General features: G+C 33.9%; 2 non-coding genes across 2 annotated transcripts; both read right to left on the bottom strand.

The window, feature by feature from the left end:
* Positions 1–18,267: 18,267 nt before the first annotated feature.
* Positions 18,268–18,340, bottom strand: Trnar-ucg. The gene has a single exon. It is a non-coding gene; the product is annotated as a tRNA-Arg (tRNA).
* A 627-nt stretch (positions 18,341–18,967) lies between these two features.
* Positions 18,968–19,040, bottom strand: Trnar-ucg. The gene has a single exon. It is a non-coding gene; the product is annotated as a tRNA-Arg (tRNA).
* Between the last annotated feature and the right edge of the window lie 186 nt (positions 19,041–19,226).

Here is a 19,226-nt window from a genome sequence, read left to right as displayed (position 1 = left end):
TCGTTCCATCCGGGTGTCCCTTGACACCTCTCAAGTTTTTTTAAATAATTTCAGTATTTAAAAGTAATTTACATTTAAACAAATTCAATTCAAAAGCAACAGGTCAAATGATCAAGTGAATGGAAATCTGGAAATGAACGAGTGAATGACGCGACGCTGATTTATTTATTCATTTAACGAAATTGATGATTGCTTCAAGATTCGTTCGTTTACGTTCGTTACAGTCCATCTTTACTTTATTTCTTTGCGATTTCATTTTAGATTAGATTAGATTCTTAAGAAATATATGTGTACTGTTATAAAAAAAATTATTTGTATGTTTGGCTAAAAAAAATCACTTTGCTTTATCCCATTCATGTGAAACAGCGCACGAGATTTTACAATTAATATTTTAGCTTTTGTCAATAGTTTTTGCTAACCCTACTTAGGAGGAAAAAATAAAATTAAATATTTATCATTTATCAAATTAATTGTATGTTTATCTATCAATATAATATAAAAGAAAGTCGTGTTAGTTACACTATTTATAACTCAATATCGGTCGAACTAATTTATCTGAAAATTGATGGGAAATTAGAACTAGGAGACGGACATAGAAACTTTTATCTTGTGTGCATTTTTTTTATTCCGCGCGGACGGAGTCGCGGGTAAAAGCTAGTATTACATAATAAAGAGGAAAGATTTTACTGTTTGTTTCTTTGCATTGAATAGGCTCTAAAATTACTGAACTTTTTGAAAAATTCTTTCACGTTTCGGAAGCTACACTATCGTTGGATAGAATAGGCTTTATTTATTACTTGATTTTTTCAATTCAGCACGGACGAAGTCGTGAGCAAATACTAGTAACAAATAAACTAAAAATCACTGAATTGATTAAAAAAAATATTTCACCATTAGAATACTACATTATCTTTGTAAACTAGCCTATTATTTAAATGTAATATGTTCGAAGCTGAAACTGGCTACCAATAATAAAATATGTTTTTTTTTATATTTAGTAGTTTATTACTTAATTTCTCCTTGATTACTATTGGTAAAGAATACAGTAGATATATAACTCAAGTTCAGTATTTGCATGCGCTAGTGCGACTGTGCCTGTTCTGGCAAGCCAAGCGTGAACACCAATATTAACTTGATAATTACACAACTTTGGTAATCACACAATTGTGTACAGAACAATATTTGTATTACTATACGCAAGGGTAATTACAAACGTAATATAGTTATATTACTTGTGAATTCCCACTGCTGAAACACTCTGAATATGAGGGTTCAGGTGTTTTTTTATACCATAAGACTAGCTGTCGCCCGCGACTCCGTCCGCGCGCAGTTAATAAGCTTATATAACACGTTCGTCGATTTACCATAGCAGCGCCATCTATTGATTACTTACTCAACCCAGTCGAAAGGTATCGACATCTGTTAGAATCATTTGGAGTTAACAGATAATTGTGACTATCAAATAATAACAGACAAATAATTAGCAATAAATTAAAATTGCGACTATAATTTGAGATTTAAACTATCCTATCTCTCAAGTTGGATCGAACTGCACATGGTGTGCGAATTTTATTATAATCGGTTAAGTGGTTTAGGAGTCCATTGAGGACAATCATTGTGACACGAGATTTATATACATTAAGATAGCAAATGAGCAAGCGACCACCTGATTCGCTGAAATAGCGAAGCGATCGATGCTCATAGACATCCGCAATTGCAGATAAACAAAGCAAGAAATCTATGGTAACTTCAGATATATTAATTCCAATATTAGACTTTACAAAAGTATAGACACACCAAATCTTACTAATATTATAAATGCGAATGATTAGATGGATCAACGTATCTTGATGAAACTTAGCACAGATGTAGAATATAGTCTGGAAGAACACATATGCTACTTATTAAGTACTTTTTATTTCTCGCGGACGGAGTCATGAGCGACAGCTACTTTGAGATACACCTACTTATTAAGTACATATATTCTTTGATTTTTTGCAGAACTTTAAATACGAATGTAGCGGAGTACAATAAATAGTAGGGGTTAATCTAGGAAGAGATGTATTAGGATAGAGCTGTTAGAGAAGGTTGTGTGAAAAAGTAAATAAAGTTTATTTTTACCCAATACCTGGGTTTTGTTCAGTATGTCACATAGGCATCCTGAAAGATTTAATCTAGTTCATGTTATAGTGTATATATCTTACAAAATATAATTTATTATCGCTAAAAATAAGTGGTTTATTGTATCTTTATAAAGGCCATTTCAAAAAAAACACTTAGGAAAAAGAAATAAAGTATTTTATTTGAAATGAAATATCCTGTAAAACCACTGTCCAATTGAACCCTTACAACTCTGAACAGTTATATTTGACGTGCCCACATTTGACCGAAATTAAATTAATTTCGGCACTTTATTTGATTTGGGTATAATTTAGCTCTTTTTTAGAGTTATTAAACCGATCATAAAGCTGACGTACACAGTAAGAGATAATATCTAATATATAAAATTCTCGTGTCACAATGTTAGTTACCATAGTCCTCCAAAACGTTTTGACCGATTTTTATGAAATCTTATATACATATTCAGTCTGAGAATAGGCTACTATCTTTTTTTCATAACCCTATTGTTTTTTTTAACTGCATGCAGATGGATACGCGGGTGACATCTAGTTTTGATATAAAAGCTTAGAAAACATATAAGCTTTTTAATTATAATTAATTATAAAAGCTATTTAGTACGAATAAATGAAAAGTAAATAAAATTGTCTATAAACTCACTAACTTATCTAGTCTGGATAGAAAAGCGCTACTGTGGCATTAAGTACTATCAGAAAAAATATACTCCTTCTTTTAGTTTAGTTTTTAAACGTCGGGCCATTATGTTTGACGTACTATAATTTGTCAATACTACTTATTTTAAAAATCGAAACAAATCCACTTTAAGGTACAGTTATTCGAATAGCCACAGAGCATCCTGTATATTTAAAAATAACGAAAAGACTCAACGTTAAAGAAGTATTATACGACTAGCTGGCGCCCCCGACTCTGTTCGTACAGAATTAAAAAAGAAAACTCAATAAGTAGACTATGCATTCTTCCGTATCTATATTCTACATCTGTCCCAAATTTCATCAAGATCCGTTCAGCCGTTCCGGAGATACTTTCAAACAAACATCCAAACATTCGCATTTATAATATTAGTAAGATTAACAAAGAAAGTGTACAAATTAACATAGGAATAATACTCGTATAAAGTTAATTTATTAACAACAATGTTACTCTGTCCCAAGCGCGCTATTTCACTGAACAACGTACATACAATAAGCTATTCAATGAATTTGATGAGTACGTACTTTGCGCTTCAAAAACGTCAACAAAAACAAATGAGAAATATCCCCGATGACCTTTTATCTTAAATCGACTTCTAGAATATTCCAACAAATAAAATACATAACACACAAAAAGGAATCCTTGAGAATACAAACGAAATCAAATCATTTATTTAACGCGCACCCATACAAGCATATTGTATAGATAAGTACCTATTTAAGACATAGATTAAAAGAAGGCACTACCTCCTGTAACACTGGTCCCCACCTACCACAGGAGGCAGAGTCCTAAGAAATTGTAAAAATTTTTGTGGATCAATAATATTTATTTTATTTTCATTTTTTATTTTATTAATTCAAAAAATTGTACATTTTTCAAACAATAATAATGATTTCATATAAAACTAGCTGTCGTCTGCGAATCCGTCTGCGATAAAAAAAAACTTAATTAGTAGCCTATATGTTCATCCAGACTATGTTCTACATCTGTGTCAAATTTCATCAAGATCCGTTGAGCCGTTACGGAGATTCCTTCAAATAAACATCCATCCATCTAAACTTCATTACACCAACATTATAATATTAGTAAAATTGAGATAAATTGTTTCAACTGATGCTAGTACGAGTATTTTATAACCATAACTACTCACCATTTCAATCAAATTAAATCGCAGTAAAATATAAACAAACAACATAATAATTTCCTCTTCTAAAAAATTAAATAAAAATTTGAATAAGTATAGCTTTACTCGTTAACTGTACAACATGCGTTAAACCAGCTTTAAAACAATTCAACATGGGTTAACAAAGCGGAACAAACTTGTTAGCCCGTACAACGCATATCGCTTCTAAATGTAGAGAAGCCTTTTTGCTTTACCATCGTGAACTTTCTGCTTTTACACACATTTGCAAAACTCCACCACTACTTTATTAAAGTTTAAATTTCATAAACTTATGAAAGCAATTTTAATATGTACTTAATTATTAAATAATATTTAGAGATGTGTTAATTGTGTTAAGTAGAACAAAAAAATTTTTTTTTAGTTTTTTTTTTATTATTTTAAGGTCATAAACAAGCAAGCGGCCAACTGAATTCGCTGGCCATAGACAACCGCAATTGCAGATGCATTACATACTTTAATTGCTCTGGTGGTAGTATAAACCTTCAATACTTGAAACCAGAGATCCCTAAACTTTGTTTTTCGGAGACCCCCTTTCAAAATTTTCCCGACAAAATTGACCCGGATTCGGGGAACCGTCTGCTGTTATGTTTCTTCTTCTACTTGTGAACTCCCGCCAGATCTTTCAAACCCTAGGAGGTTCATTAGGGAATCTTTGGGAATAACTGTTTTAAATTAACAAATAATTTAAAGTTATATACCCACGTTATAAAGTTACTTATAAGAAAAAATCCAATTAATTGAATTAAAAAATATTCATCCCAAGCCTTTTTAATCTGTATTAACTTAAGCTAAAGCGGAAAAGTAGATTTAAAAAAACGAACAAAATGTTTTAATCTTCGATTCAAAATAGAATCCAATCGATTCTGATTGACGGTAGGAGCTAGACAAACATATTTAGTGGCGCTGCCATCGCGGTTAGTGCTGTCAGAAAATACGTCAAACACAAGACATGACAGCTGCAATAAATCAATTTCTTGTTTTTGGCTCTCCTTTGGCGGATTGGGCAAGAGTTGAGTGTGTATAGTTTTATTCTTCACACAGCTGCACTCCTACAAGGATTCTTAGCACTTTTTTGAGAGTGACACTGCGGCGCTAGTGAACTATTATAAATTTAGTTTCACCTGTGCCCACGGTCAGATAAGTTTTATAATTAGAACCAACGTTGGACGCAAATGTTTGTCCAATCAACCAATACGAGCAATTATGGTAATGCCCTAGATGTTTAGACAGATTGTGTAGGAAGGTGTAGTAGGATTATTTAAAATAAGTAGATGGGTAAAGCGTGGGTGTTAGTGAAGGAAATTATTTTCAGATTGTTGATAATGTGAGGTCGAGCGAATATTTATAGAATAAAGTTCTGTAATATATATACGACATAACACTAAATATACACATCAAAAAAGTCTAGCAACACATATAAATTTCAATTTTACAATGTGTTTTCGCATTAAATCCTTAGTATTTTCGTACTTTTATTATTTATTAATGCTTTTTTAATATTAAACAACAATTGTTTTTTATTATTTACTTTTTAATAATCTTAATAACCAATAATGACGAGTACGGAATATTTGTACGTAGTACAAAGTAAGGTGCCTAATCAACTAAACTTAAAGTAAAATTAAATGGTTGTACAAAAATTGCATAAATTAAGACAAAGTGTGGTCTCCTCTGTTATGGAGAACTTGCTGGCACCGATTATTCATAGAATCGATGAGACTGTTAATGTGATCCTACGGTAATTGCTCCCAATGAAATTTTAGTAAGTCCATCAGTTGTTGGGTTGTTTTCACTCCATCCAAGTCATTTAAAACACGTCTCTGGAGCATGTCCCGTGCATGCTCGATGGGGTTAAGGTCTGGTGATTGTGCAGGCCAAGGCAATACCAGGAAGTTTTCCCTTGCAAAGTACTCCCGTGTGTGCAAAGCTGTAAGCGAACGCGCATTGTCATGCATCAAGGTGAAATCGAAGCCAAGCCCTTGTGCGAATGGACGGACATAAGGTCTTAGAACATTCTCAACGTAACTTACAGTGTTCATGTTACCATCTACAAAAACGAGCTCAGTTCGTCTGTTCTTCATAATACCCGCCCATACCATAACTGTTAAGTCGTTGTATGGATGCACTTCCTGAAGCCACCTCAGTCTTTCAGTATTTCCAGGACAACGGTACACTCTTACCCTTCTAGTATCAGGCTAGAACCCAAATCGAGACTCATCGCAAAATAAAATTTTATCCCATTGTTTCCGGGTCCATATAATGTGTTGCCTAAACCATTCATTTCGACGAGCGCGATTCCCGTGACGTATCGGTGGGCACCTAATTGGCCGTCGTGCTCGTAGGCCATACTCATGCAATCGATTTCACACAGTTTGGCAGCTAACAACAACACTACTTGAATTTTGTAGCCTCAAACCTATCTCTCGGGCGGTTAACATCGGCTGGCGTCTTACGGTCAGTTGAATGTATCGATCTTGCCGTGTTGTTGTACACCTTCCTCGACCTGGGTGCTGCTCAGCAGGATCTCCCGTGTTAGTTTAACGCTGATGAACACGGCAAATAACGCTTCTGTTGATACCAAAATACCGAGATACCTGAGATTGAGTTCTTCCCGCTTGCAACATCCTTACAGCTCTCTGCATTTCATCTGCGTTCAAATGACGTCGCTCCATAACGTAAAAAATGTCTCAAAATTCAAATTTGTTCAAAACTTTTTTTAATTTTTGTTTGAATCTTAAAATTGATACCGAATACTAAATTTTAATAAGCAAAGAAAACGCTGTAAAATTCGAACAAATGCATTCGCTTTTGAATTTGTGAAAAAAAAAAACAAATGATACTCGATTTTTTTTCACAACCAGCCAGTATGTCCAATAGATCAAAAAAGTTTACATAAGTATTACCTACTTGGTAAAAAATGATAAAATAATTGATTAATAAATTGAAATAGTATGTGTTGCTTAGACTTTTTTTATGTGTGTATATTTATGTCCATTCCAAAATATTTCTGGTACAAAACTTTTTTCACGTGAGTACTTAACAATGCCAACGCTTATTTTAATTTTATCTCACAATGTTCACAATATAACTAAAAAAGTAAAAAATCGTAATGGCCGCCATGTATGGAATTTGACGTTCCACTGTTTATCTAGGCTTTGGATTAAAATACAGACTATAAAGTCTCGGTCACCTTGACCATGAACAAATCGATTCAAAATACAAATACTAACATCGTTTCTATTCGATTGTAAGCGAACGATGTTCACAAACAGCAACGTCTTAATGCTATACCATTGTAGTGATGTCCAGACATATAAAGTTTTATTAGATTCGGTAAAATTAAACCTGATGTACAGGATGATTTTAAATTTATAAACCTAAGAAAGTGAACAGCTTCAATATATTATTGTGCATTATAATGTCATAATATGAATGTTTAAGTAGAGTTTATGACAAAGATTGCAATAAACTTTATAAACCTAATATAAATAGAACAAGTTATATCTAAAAACCAGATAACAATACGCTCGAGAATAATAGGAAATACTAGCAGTCGCTCGTGACTTCGTCCACACGGAATAAAAAGAAAAGTTCGTTCAAATTAAGATCCGTTCTGCCGTTCTAGAGATAGCTTCTAACAAACATCTACCCATCTAAACTTTCGCATTTATTATATTAGTAAGATCCGTAATGGAACATCCTGTATGTACAAACAGGATACATCGGACCATAAAATAGTCCGGCAATGAAATTGGATCGGTCAGTTTTTTTTCTTTTCTAACTATCACTCAAGCCGATCCTCGATATTTGTGGTCCAAGTGAAGAGCGACATTGTTGCTACTTGAATTAAAGTGACCTTAATATTTCTGTGTCTTAGAGCGGACAAAATATTACTTTATAGAATCTCCCAAAGTATTTTCAACTAATTATTTCAACTGAAAATAAATTTAGTAAAAGTACACTTATTCTTAACCAATATGAAAGAAAAGTTTCTTTATTTAAATTCTCTCGATTGTTATAAAAACTTACAAAAAATTGTTTTTTTTTTACTTGTTAATTTAATATACCTTTAATAAACGTTAAACATATACAATGTGTTTTTTTAATATAAGTAATATAATATATGAGTAAGGAAATAACATATTGTAAAATTCAAATCGCATAATCTGTTAACTTAGACCAACCCCTAATCATGTGTCGCTGCATCGGTCCGGCACTCTGGTTAAAATTTAACTAAAATTTTAACATAAATATTTACGTTTAAATGAGTTTTAGTACTTTGCCTTGCGCAGGCGCATCAACGTACAAATTTACCGATTCCATGGAATCTCGATACTAAACCATTCTTTGAACTTGTTACGGCATTCGTTTTTTTATCGCATATGGTGCACTGCTCTATAATGGTACATATTTTGTTGTAATAATTCTTCAACTATCGCCGGGTTAATGTAAATAGACTGAAATAATAAAATTTATCAGATTAAATATAATATTTTAGTTATTATACATGTTTTGTAAACATTGGGAACTGTAGCCTAAAAGAATGGTTTAAATATGGATAGATGTTTGTTACAAGTTATCTATAGAACGGCTCAACGGAACTCGATGACATATATGTAGAACATAGTCTAGAAAAACACATAGGCTACTAAATAAGGTTTCAGACAGAGTTCTCACGACTTATAGATTTTATATTTAAGGCGTTTCACAAATCTCGTAATAAGTGCTTGGTAATTCCCTCACCTTTCCCTTTGAAGATAATGGAAGAAAAGTTAACCTTTTTTCATTTCATCTTCTCTGTCGATTAATAATTAAAGCAAGGCACCTTTTTCACTTAATATCAGGTTCAGTTGAAAGGTTACTAGGTCTTTGTTTTATGAAAAAAAAGGTTTAGAAATTACATGTTTCAGTTACCTCGAACATAAATCGTACCCAAAACATTCTTTGATCCTTCAATGTGTTCCGATCTATCAATCGTGACATATTCGTATAGCTTTTTTACTATTGCTTTAAAAAAATTACATTAAAATTGTAGTTGAAAAATAAATATTTTGAAATATTGTCTGAACTTAAATGCTTTGCTAAACATTATGGACGCGCGGGACGTAAGAAAAAGTCGTGGCTACGTAATATCAGAGAATGGACGGGTATTAGGTCAGCAGAGGAATTGTTTCGCATCGCATTAGATAGAAATAAATTTTCCAAGTTAGCGGCCAACCTTCAAGACTGAAGAGGCACTCGAAGAAGAAGAAGAAACATTAAGGGTACAATCAGTCACATTTTTATAACTAGCGACCCGCCCCGGCTTCGATTTTTTTCGAATTTCAAATCTTTAAATTAATTTTATATATAACTTAAATTACTGAGGGATAATATAGCGTTCTTATAGTGAAAGAATATTTGAAATCCGTCCTGTAGTTTTTTAATTTATTCGTTACAAATATACAAAAATAAATGCTATTAAAAATATTAGTAAAGATTACGTCATCATTTTCTCGAGTTAAAGGTTTATCCAAAAGCCTTAAATAATATCTATATTAAGAGGGATGACACAAATCTCACTCTAAAGTAGATTAATTAATTTTCTAACCATCTCTCAGGCTACAGATTAAAGTGAAGCTTACACTTTGATAATTATATTAAAAATATAAATAAAATGCTTTTTACCTTTTCGTTTTAAATAGACGAGGGAAAGTTGTGTTGTTTTTTCTCTAGTTAAGCCTCGACTCGGTTCCGGACAATTAAAGATATCCGCCTTAATCCCCGTACAAGTTGCGGTACGGTTAGCAGAATATTTTTTAAAAAGTATAGTTATTAGGATAAAATAAAAAAAACAGATACATAAACAGGTAAAAAAATCGAAGAAAACATTAATTAAAATCATAATTTTAAAAGGTAATTTTCTTTTTATTTTTGACCTTTTATGTTGACGTTCCATATAAAGCAAATTGCTTCAAGATCCCTCGAGAAGAATTCTTGATTTCGCTTTTAAAAATTCAATTCGAAGAGTCCTAAGAGAGAGGCCAACAACCAAAAATCTGTGTTATTTTGTTTTTCTAAATCTTTACCGCATTTTAGTAATTTCCAGAATTTAAATCATGCAACGCCATCTATCGTCAAATAACCACACTTTATAAAGCTGCGTTCTATTTAAATGTTCAGCAATTACTTATTTCGACAACAATTTTTATCCGAGTAATGTTGAGACATTTTATTCCTTTTTAGCCGACTTCAAAAAGAAGGAGGTTATCAATTCGACTGTATTTTTTTACGTGTGTTACTGCGAATCTCCGTCCCCGGTGGTCCGATTTTGATAGAAATTATTTTAATCGAAAGGAAGTGCTTGCAGATGGGTCCCATTTTTTTGTTATGTACTGTTAATTTTAACTTAATGAACCATTTGAGATTTATTAAAAGAAATTAGACTATTAGAATTGTATAGTTTTCACTCTAGCTTTTTTTCTCTGCTGACGCTACTCAAGGAATTAATTTCGTATGTAAAAAAACTAAAAGGCGTGTGAGGATTACGCGGCGGGTTTAAGTGGGCGTCAAAAGTGTTGGCCGGCGCAGCGGACCGGCGCACCACTGCATCTGGCGGTGTAATCCCTGACCGGGGAATTGACACGCTTCTTTAAATAATTACGTCTTAATTAAAGGGGTAGAATAGTTTGTTATGTTCTCTATTACTTTAGTATTTTTATATTAAATTTCCAGTGCCGAATTTATTAAAAAAAAATATATCTACGTTATAAAAAAAATACACAAGTATGTTAAAATAGTAGTATATTCAATAAACTAGTCGGTGCTGTCACCGGACGATAGGTGAGTTAAGTCGTTCGTAATTAGTTTATCAGTATGTTAAAATTGATCCGGTGATCTTAAGTGATCTCTTAATAGTAATGTTACATTTTGATTAAACACGCATATCTTAGAAAATCGTTATATTTTAGATGACACAAAAGTAAGTATACGACAGTGTAAAACGTATATTGATCTGTCATCGAACCTCCTTGGTAGCACAGAAGAGGTTGTGCGCTGCCAAGAGTTCCAACTGGCCGGTAACGCGACACCACGTGCCGTCGAGGAAAAAATACAGAAACAATTGAATAACAAGAGTGAAAAGTTTGAGTTGGAAAATATATATTTTTTTTAGTTATTGAAAACAATTTTATATTTTACTATAAATGCGAATGTTTACATGGATGGATGGATGTTTGTTATGTTAGATATTTGATGCAAAAGTATTTTAAAAGAAATAAACTAACAGCGAAATAGTGAATTTAACTCTACTTCTAAATAATCCTCGCAATAGTATAAATTCAAACCGAACGTAAGTAAACAAAAATGTAACAAGAATGTCAGACGTTCCGCAATGACGGATGGAGAGAGACTGCCTCGAGCAGAAGCGCACGCTTCCTTATAAAACCTTTTGTGAGACTACCCTCAACAGTCTGTTAGATATTTGACATGTCTAGTGCTGCGCCGATACACCGGCACAGTGTTGATTTTTGTCTCTAACAGTTCGGCCATCCTGCATTTCCTTCGTCCTCGAAGGAGTATTGATCCTAGCTGCATCGTTTTACACGCTGTCCCAAGCGCCATGAAGAGCCAGAACACCTCCAAGAAAAAGGACCTAAAAGCAAATCAGCCCCGTAGGCAGAAAATATAGCCCCGTAGGCAAACATATAGCCCCGTAGGCAAACATACAGCCCCGTAGGCAAAACATATAGCCCCGTAGGCAAACATATAGCCCCGTAGGCACAACTTAGCCCCGTAGGCAAAACATATAGCCCCGTAGGCAAAACATATAGCTCCGTAGGCACAACTTAGCCCCGTAGGCAAAACATATAGCCCCGTAGGCAAAACACAGCCCGGAGGCAAACATATAGCCCCGTAGGCAAACATATAGCCCCGTAGGCACAACTTAGCCCCGTAGGCACAACTTAGCCCCGTAGGCAAAACATATAGCACAATTTGTATCAACTATGTATCTGAAATAAAACTAATAATAATTGTTATTAAACATACGCCCGGAGGCTAAACATACGCCGCATAGGCAATCTTTGATTTTCTTTTATCAATCATGTGTCTGAAATAAAAGTTTTATTAATCATACGCCCCATAGGCAAAACATACGCCCGGAGGCAACATATACGCCCTGAGGCTAAACATACGCCCCATAGGCAATCTTTGATTTTCTTTTATCAATCATGTGTCTGAAATAAAAGTTTTATTAATCATACGCCCCATAGGCAAAACATACGCCCGGAGGCAACATATACGCCCTGAGGCTAAACATACGCCCCATAGGCAATCTTTGATTTTCTTTTATCGATCATGTGTCTGGCATTCCGCGCACCCTTGATTCGCGAACACTGGTATGATTCTGATGTCGACTCAACTTACTGCGACTACAACGATTATCACGGTAACGTTCTGACATTTTTCTCTTAGCCTTTATTTTCACGAAAATACAAACACAACCACAGAGTGAGCAAAGTGGATAGAATCACGCGGATCCTATCCCACTTCTGATGTTAGATATTTGATGCAAAAGTATTTTAAAAGAAATAAACTAACAGCGAAATAGTGAATTTAACTCTACTTCTAAATAATCCTCGCAATAGTATAAATTCAAACCGAACGTAAGTAAACAAAAATGTAACAAGAATGTCAGACGTTCCGCAATGACGGATGGAGAGAGACTGCCTCGAGCAGAAGCGCACGCTTCCTTATAAAACCTTTTGTGAGACTACCCTCAACAGTCTGTTAGATATTTGACATGTCTAGTGCTGCGCCGATACACCGGCACAGTGTTGATTTTTGTCTCTAACAGTTAGAAGATATCTCCAGAATGACTCAACGAATCTCGATGAAATTTAGCATAGACGTAGAACTAGTCTAGAAGAATACATAGGCTACTTACGTGTATTAACTTTTTTCCAATACCGCGCTAACAGAGCCACGGGCAACAGCTAGTTTAGAATTAAAGTTATTTGCCAAGGATGGTTTACAACTATTGAATCGTCCATGTCAAAAATTTCATCAAAGGTAATATAGCGAGTAAAAACAAAACAATGATATTATACAAATTATACGATAGCTAGCTCATATAATTTTTACTAAACAATGTTTTTAATAATAACCAAAAATCCCAACATCATTATTTCCATTACATTTCAGTATTATTATTTTCATTACACCCATCATCGATTGTCTTTTTATTAACGTTTATAAAAACGTTATTGTTTTCAATTTTTACTCAGTTAATTTTAACTGCATAACCATCTGATTATCTTAATAAAAATCGGTTTAACGTCCACTGAGGTGTGTTGGAATGAGGCCGGAATTTTCCACAGCAACGGCTCCGTAATCACTGTAATTATATTCACTAAAGCTTTAAACTGTATAATAATTTTGACGTGATATAAAAAAAAATTTAAACGTACTGGCAACTTTGAGTTTTGATTAATTTTATAAACTTTCAAAATGGCGGACGTGTTGTGATACGAAAGCGTGTAATTTTAACTTTTAGTAATTTTTATCAAAGTTTTTAATGATATATATAACTATAAATAATACCGCTTCTTAATAATTTCTAATCTTCATTATAAACTAATTGTATAACAATATGAATATCTGATAAAATAATGTTCGGTCTACTCGTTTGATCTATTTAAAATTACTTAATTATATATTAAATTAGCTATTTATTTTCAAATAAATAATTAAAATAATTTATTAATATAATAATTTTTGTCTATCCCCTTTTCTTATAAGGAAAGGATGGGAAGGGGAAGTGGATTTGACGGAGGAGGGGACGCATAGGAAGAGGATATATCCTCCAACTCATCTGCAATTGCGGATGTCTATGGGCAGCGGTTACTTCGCTATTTAGGCGGATTCAGGTGACTTGCTCGTTTCCCACCTTATGATATAAAAAAAACAATATCAAACAATCTTTTTTTATATCACCAATTTGGAACGCTATTAAAAGTAGTATTGTAATTAAATTGAAGTTATTCATACTTTCTTAATGATAAACTGCTAGTGACATACAGTATTCCCACAGCAGTCAACATTAAATGACATTAATCGGATAATCTCCCTCCCCTCCACATCTCGTTTGCGTACAAACAAAATATATCGGACGGAATATAATCCGTTAATAAATAATTAAATGCGCATTCGTGAACTGACATATTGTTATTCCCACGTACTATGGATGGATAAAAACGTATTAAAATCCAACTAGTAATTAGTAAAAAGAGCTCCTATCCAAAAACTGTTATTGAAGTTAAAAAAAATCCTAATAACAGCTGTAGAAAGAATACGACTCAAATGACACCTTTCAAATTTGTTCAATTTCACTCCCTTTAATTTTGTAAAAAGTAAATTATAGTATTAAGGGGATATATTGAAAGGGAAAAAATCTCCTTTTAAATACAAATTCCATTAAAGGTGCATCTGCAATGTTTTTTGTATAATATAAGGTGGCAAACGAGCAAGTGGTCACCTGAATTGAAAATGGCGAAGCAACCGGTGTCCATAACATCCTTAATTGCAGATTCATTGCCTACTTTTAAACGACGGAGAAGAAGCACAGGAAGAGAATGTTTCCCGATCTTATGCGACTTCGTTCTCATAAGGAAAGGATGGATAGGGTATTACTAAATTTAGGCCTTCGGAATAGCCTAACTTATTCCAAATGTCGAAGAGCAGCAGTTCGCTGGTCACTTGGTAGCGCACTCTTATCAGTCGACTAAAAATCCCGATAAAGTTCATTAAAGCTATAAAGACAGTTTCAACAACAAACAACAGTTCGTAACAACAGTTACATGACGTCATAGTTTAGTAAAGCTTAAGTTACTGTTGTATAAGTTGCTTCGTTATAACTTAAAGTTGAGGAAATAGATCGATACGCTATTAAGTACGAACTTCAGGCTTCAACTTTTCAACTTCTTATGTGTTATAAAATTGTGATATAGGTTTTTTTTACTTACCTACCACTAATAGTACCTTAGGTAATCTTGATGGATACACTTTGAAAACAACCTCTTTTTAACCGACTTCAAAAAGAAGGAGGTTATCAATTCGACTGTATTTTTTTTAATGTGTGTAACCGCGAAACTCCGCCCCTGGTAGTCCGATTTTGATAAAAAATATTTTAATCGAAAGGAAGTGCTTGCAGATGGGTCCCATTTTCTTTTCTTTAAATAATATACGTATCAATTGCTTTTGCACGAATGAGCCGGGTCGACCAGTGCAATACCACGACCATACAAATTTCCATCCCCACTTTCAACCCCTTACAACCCTTTTTTCACCTTAAAATCATCCGTTGACGTAGTCGCGGGCGACAACTAGTGATATTAATAAATGAAAATCGTGCGTTACAACGTGAAGTTATAACGAAGTAAGTTGCTTATGTAAACCTCATCAACAAACTTATTTCATTAATCACTCAAATACTTCGATACTGTGAAAAGTATAGAGCAAAATCTTATACCAAACTATTACGCCGAATCTTCAAATTCACAAAGTTTCGTCTCACTTCTAAATTAAGTGCGTATGTTATACTAGCTGTCGCGCGCGACTACGTCCGATCCGATTTAAAAAAAAACGTAATAAGAAAAAAAATCTTTTGTGTTCTTCCAGACTACGTTCTACATCTGTGCCAAATTTCATCAAAATACGTTCAGCCGTTCCGGAGATACCTTCAAACAAACATCCATCCATCTAAACATTCGCATTTATAATATTAGTAAGATTACTTTAAGAGCCATATTTGTATAAGGTCTGTTTTTATAACACCATCTCTGTTTTTTAAAGCGAGTGAAAGAGATAGTAATATGTTCATAGATATAAGAAGTTATTACGAACCGAATGAGACCTTAAAGAGCGTCGGTGGCTCAGGAGTTAAGCACTTGACTTGCAATCTGCAGGTCCTGGGTTCGAATCCCGCCATGTACCAATGTGTTTTTCGATTTTCGATTTACATATGTACATTTATCCGACGTTCTTACGGTGAAGGAAAACATCGTGATGCAACCTGTACATATCTGAGAAGAAATTCAATGATATGTGTGAAGTCAACCAACCCGCACTTGGTCAGCGTGGTTGACTATGTCCTAGTCACCCCTAACTTGGGGTAGGCTCCGAGCCCCTCGGTGGGGACGTATAGTGAGCTGATGATGATGATGATGATGATGATGAATGAGACCTTACACTTTAAAATCGGTCAAGAAAAAGGATTTGAACAATCTACCAGCGTCAGTTTTTCCCTCCAAGTATGACGCGGGACCTTCAAGAATAGAGTGAATAGGCATTTAATAAGCTAGCGCATACTATCTTTGACTACATCATCACTTAACATCAGGTAGGATCGTGGTCAAGCTCTAGCTTATTCAATATAAAAAAGTCATTAACGCTACAAATCACAATGGAATGGATATACGCGAAAACATTGCCCTCCTATCAGACCAACAAAAAAAATATATTTGTCATAATATATTCACATATTAAATTACAAAAGAAGTGTTACTTTTTCGCAATCTGTACAAGTTAAAGCAACGTTCACTTAGCAGTAACTTAACTCGAGCACTTATTGTCTTTATTGTGTCGGCTTACTTAAAAACACGAGTCAAAAATCAATCATATAACTTCTCTTTGTACTCTGATGCCTTGTCAAAAACACGATCATTATACCATTGTTATATGTGAGGTGAACGTTAAGTTATTAAGTTAAAAACCATTTGTCCAACTTCAAGTTAAAGTCATCAATAAGTTGAAACCATTCACATCAATTGTACTCGTGTGACACGCAGAGATTTTTTAATATATAAGTTTTTACTTATGCAGACATCTTCTATCTATATATATAAAAGAAAGTCGTGTTAGTTACACTATAACTCAAGAACGGCTGAATCGATTTGACTGAAAATTGGTGGGCAGGTAGCTTAGAACCAGGAATAGGACATAGGATAATTTTTACCCCGTTTTTTTTTTTATTCCGCGCGGACGGAGTCGCGGGTAAAAGCTAGTCTATATATATATAAAAGAAGTCGTGTTAGTTACACTATTTATAACTCAAGAACGGCTGAATCGATTTGACTGAAAATTGGTGGGCAGGTAGCTTAGAACCAGGAAACGGACATAGGATAATTTTTACCCCGTTTTCTATTTTTTATTCCGCGCGGATGGAGTCGCGGGTAAAAGCTAGTTTTTCATAAAATAAGGTTTGTAGGTTCCACTGCGAAGTACTGTTTTGATACTGTAAGCTTATGGTTCTTGCTTGAGTTCGTGTAAGTCGACCCTTAAAATCTCTGATTTATTCTATCGAGTATTTTGTTAGACGTGAGTAAGAAAGAGAAAACTACGCATATCTGAGTTCGTGATGTTTTATAAATCACAAAGTACTGTAACAATGTTTAGTTAGGGTTGCCACATATTCGAATTTCCAAGGTAATAATCAGACTTGGTCGGAGGTTCAGGGGTTAAGCACTTGACTTGCAATCTGCATGTCCTGGGTTCGAATTCCACCATGTACCTATGCGTTTTTCGTTTTTCAATTTACATATGTACATTTATCCGACGTTCTTACGGTGAAGGAAAGTTTAATGAAATGTGTGAAGTCGACCAACACGCACTAGGCCAGCGTGGTTGACTAGCCACCCCTAACTTAGGGTAGGCTCTGAGCCCCTCAGTGATGACGTACATTGAGCTGATGATGATGAGTCAGGCTTGATATTGATGTCTTCAGTTTTGGGTCAGAGAAATAAGTTATTAGATATAATTTTTACGTTTTGTCATCTACTAAGAAGTAAAGGGTTGAGAAAAGTTATGTTTCTACGCCTCTGCGTCTACGTTATTAAAAATTGACAACCCTAGGTACGATTTATGTCCGCCCTTAAAATTGTAAACTGATGACCCGAAAATTGTTTATCTTTAGGACAAAATTTGAATTGTTTTTCTTATTCTTTAAGAAAAAAATAAATTATGAAAAATGTATTTTAGTAAAAGAAGTACTTTAGGGAATGGGGAAAAAGTGCAATCTCTGCTTACACCCTCTATGTAAAGCTCGTAAAAGTTTATACAATTTTTAAATTTCCTACTAAATAAATCAACGACTTGATAAATTTTGTAAATTAATAAAATAATAATAATACTGAAAAGAATATTTTTTTAATAATTTTTTTTGTTTAAACTATTTCTATTCTGATACAAAAATAGATAAAAAAAAAGTAATTATTAGTCGACCGTGACAGGACTCGAACCTGCAATCTTCGGATCCGAAGTCCGACGCCTTATCCATTAGGCCACACGGTCCGTACCAAACAACTTGAAATCTTAGGAACATACACAAAATTTTTCAATTGCGCGCGCAGCTAGCTACACTGTTTATTAATTTCCTTCGTACCTTAACTTTTAGCAAATAATAAACAAAATAACAGTTAAGTAGTTAAAAAAACTTCATAGACAACTTCTTTTATCTCCTTGTTAAAGGCAAGTCATGGACAATAAAATTTTTTCTTTGACATAAATTAACACGCTAATAAGTTAAAGATCAACTTTTAAGAAAGAAAAGAAGAAAAAGCATATCCCTATTTATCCTTTTTCCCTTAAATTCCCTTTATTCCGTAGCGGTATTTGAAATCAACGTAGTACTTGGAGATTCTGAACTAAATTGCTACGTACATATTCGTAGCATGACTCTACGACGACGTAGCAAAAGCATAGTGAACCTAGTACGAATAGTTGTGAAAATCGCCATCGTATCGTTGCTGACAAAATTTGTATTAAAGTTTATGCAGCGATATTGTATTTGAAACATCTAACAATATACATAGGCAATGTTGGCTTTGGAACTAACTTCATGATGTAATTTTGTGATGGGAAATTTTTCAAAATCTTTTATAATCAGCTATTAATCTTCAGATAAATCAAAAAGCAATTCGACCGTGACAGGACTCGAACCTGCAATCTTCGGATCCGAAGTCCGACGCCTTATCCATTAGGCCACACGGTCATGCAATCTTGTGCTGAATTTACTATTCAAAACAAACATTAGCTTGTTCTTAAAACAAAAGCGGCTCAAAGTTAAGCCAAACGTGAGCTAAAAAAAAAAGCATTTTTAATACGTTCATTACAAAGGTGTTTCCTTTCGACTTCACTTTAGTACTAAAAATTGCAATAGCTTTAAACGTTTTAATTA

Source organism: Papilio machaon, chromosome 25 (genome assembly GCF_912999745.1).
Source record: "Papilio machaon chromosome 25, ilPapMach1.1, whole genome shotgun sequence".
NCBI classification, from domain to species: Eukaryota; Metazoa; Arthropoda; class Insecta; order Lepidoptera; family Papilionidae; genus Papilio; species Papilio machaon.
The sequence above is the reverse complement of the archived record's forward strand: the minus strand, read 5'-3'. Positions and strand labels throughout refer to the sequence as shown.